Here is a 3,540-nt window from a genome sequence, read left to right on the forward strand (position 1 = left end):
CTTATTGAATCCTTGTTTGTACCCCTGATATCCCCCAAACCCTTGCCTTATTGTCCCTATTAGTACCCCTGATTACCCCCACTCCCTGCTGTGTCCCTGATCCCTGTTGTACCCCTGATCCTGTGGCCTGACCATTAACCTCTTCAATGCCTGATCTCCACTACCACTGTCCTGATAACTCATAACCCTGTGTCCCTTGGCCTGCAGGTAATAACCCCTGCAGAGCCACCATTGTGTTTAACTCCTTGTACCCCTTAGGGACAGTGATTAGTCAGGCGGGTGGGTTGCTGATATTTGTGTGTATGCGAATGTATTATTGTATTATATAGATAGTGTGTGGGGTGGAATTTGGGATTGTGCTGTGTAGTGTAGTTTAGGATTGTATATTTAGTGCTGTATTGTTAGTATTGCGTGCGTAGTGTATTGTTAGTAATAAATACTGTGTTTGGTTTTTTTTTTTTTTTTTTTTTTGAACAATAATTTTTATTAAAATTTTCATAAACATAGGTTACAATTAAATGTAAACATTCACATGTACAAGATTGTATCACAGCAGATAATAAGGCACTTGTGACATCTTCTAATAGGGGAAGGTAGTTACATTGCACACGACAAATAAACTGGTACCATTAACAGAAAGGGTCACACAGGTACATAAATACTGGGATGCATACTAATATTCAAGTAATATAGTAGAGCTAAAGGATCATAATCTAATAGCTGCATTAGGAGGAATGTTGCATTTCTTATCACTTAGCCACACTTCCCAATTCTTTAGGAAGACAGACTTTGAGTTCCTAGCTGATGCCCAAAGACCCTCATACAAGCAGTTGTTGTCAAGCGTTCTAAAAATTCTCATGATATTAGGGAGTTCACCAGCTTTCCAGCAGGCAGCAACTTTCAGACGTGTAACAAATATTAAGTGACTGGCAATTACTCTAAAGTGGTATGGCAGATCTATAAGGCCTACAGAGAGTAAAGCCATCTTAGGAGAGGGGTCAATAGGATAACCTGCTAGAGAAGATAAGAACTCAAAAATTGAGATCCACAGTTTTTTTACTGTACGGCACTCCCACCACATGTGAAGATATGTTCCATAATCATGGCCACATCTCCAGCAAGCTGGGGAGACCTCAGGAAAGATTCTGTTTATATAAACAGGGGTTCTATACCATCTGTATAATAATTTTCTTGCTCCTTCTAAGTGATCAGAGCATTTGGAGAGTTTAGAGACAGAGGTAAAAACTTCGTTCCACTCTGAATCTGTGAGAGCTGAGCCCAATTCTACATTCCACTTATCTATAATATGCTGTAAGGGGTTTGTATTTGATTCCTTTAGTAAATGATAACCTTTTGTAATACCTTTATCTAATCTGTGTGTCATTTGAATCCAGTCCGATAAAGAGTGATTGAGAGAAGTATGATGAAAATTTCTAGGGGATTGAAGTAGATGTCTTATCCTCAGATACTTATAGAAATCTGTATTGGGTATGTTAAATTCTTTATGTAGATAAGCGAAATCAACAAAAACATCATTTTTCTTTAGTTGCCCTATATTAGTGATACCCAAAGTAATCCAATTGTCAATCCTTAGGTCAGGAATGGCTAATTCACAAATTTCTAAGGGCAGGGAAAATACTGAGGTGGTAACTAGTTTTTCTATTCTAGCAATGGTATACCAGATGTTGTGTATTGCTTTCAGAGTTGCGAGTGAGGAAATATTCTTAATGCCAAAGACCGCTGTAGCAGAGAGGTGTAGATTTATATCATGGGAGCCCATTATATTTTTTTCCAGTAAAACCCATTTTTTTGAAGTATCATTCTTGATCAGGTATCTCATTTGGTCAAGTATAGCGGAGGCATAATAATGTTTAATAGAAGGGACATTAAGACCACCTGTTTTAAGTGATTTGTTAAGTATAGGTCCTTTCACTCTGGGTTTGTATTTTCCCCATATGTGTCTGTTGATTAAAGCTTGTAGCTTTGTTATGTAACCGTTGGGAATAGCAATTGGAATGTTACGGAACATGTAAATGATTTTGGGTAGAATCACCATTTTGATTGCAGCTATTCTTCCTAACCATGACAGCGAGTCCATTCTTAGGTTGTTTAAGGAGTCGTTGATTTTATTATATAGTGGCCAAAAATTGACTTTAAATAGTTTGTTAGTGGGGAAGGCGAGTTGTATGCCCAGATATGTCAATGATTCATCAGCCCATGGGTATTTATACAAGTTAGAAATTGACCGCTTGGTGGCTCTGGTCAAACCCAGGTCAAGAATTTGGGACTTATTAATATTCACTTTATAAAAGGAAGCCTTGCCAAAATTAGCAATAATATTGTTAATAGCATTTAATGCAGTGGTTGGGTTTGACGTTAGAATTAAAACATCATCAGCAAAAAGTCCTATGCGATGATCTGTATTTCCTACTGTTATCCCTTTAATAAGGGGGGAAGATCTGATATGTTCCGCAAAGGGTTCCATTGCCAGGGCAAATATTAGGGGTGACATGGGACAGCCTTGTCTAGTTCCATTTTTGATATTGAATGGAGCAGATAGAAAACTAGAAGAATATATAGAGGCACTAGGATTGGAATATAAGGACATTACTGCGGAAAGGAAGAAGTCTCCAAAACCGTATTTTTCCAAAGTAGCCTGAATATATTTCCAGTGTATCCTATCGAACGCCTTCTCCGCATCCAAGGAAAGGAGCAAAGAAGGCGTTTTGGTGGCATATGCCACATCTAGGAGATCTATGAATCTCCTAGTGCCATCTGATGATTGTCTGTTGGGAACAAAACCAATTTGATCATTGGCTATCAAGGAAGGAAGAATGGAAGATAATCTCTTTGCTAAAATTTTTGCAAATATCTTTATATCAGAGTTTAATAGCGATATAGGTCTGAAATTGGCCGGTTTATCTGCAGATTTACCAGGTTTTGGGAGTGTAATTATCATTGCATTTAACATATCCTTGGGGATTGATTTTTGCTCTGCTATCAAATTGAAAGATCTAGTCAAGAAGGGATTTAAAATGTTGGAGAAGTTTTTATAATATTCGTTTGTAAGTCCATCTGGGCCAGGAGACTTATTATTTTTAAGGGAATGAATTGCTTCGGATATTTCCAGGTGTGTGATTTTAGAGTTGAGAGATTGATTTTGGGATGGGGTTATAGAAGGTAGGGAAATGCCATTGAGAAAGTCATTAATATATTCAGAAGTTGGTTGAACAATGTCAGTTGATTTCTCTAAATTATATAAATTTTCATAGTATTTAGCGAATTCCTCTGCTATGTGTTTAGGGTTATATAGTTTTTGGTTCTGGTTGTCATATAAGAAGGGGATTCTTGATTTGGCTTCTCTTTTCTTAACTCTATTAGCTAAAATTTTTGATGCTTTGTTACCTTGAGAATAATGATCTGATTTGACTTTACGAAGGTAGAATTCATGTTTTTCATGTAGATGAAGATATAGATGATGTCTGGCTGTTTTTAATTTGCTAAGGGTTTTGGGATCTAGAGACATCTTAGAGGAGTCCT

Source organism: Bufo bufo, chromosome 2 (assembly GCF_905171765.1).
Source record: "Bufo bufo chromosome 2, aBufBuf1.1, whole genome shotgun sequence".
NCBI lineage: Eukaryota > Metazoa > Chordata > Amphibia > Anura > Bufonidae > Bufo > Bufo bufo.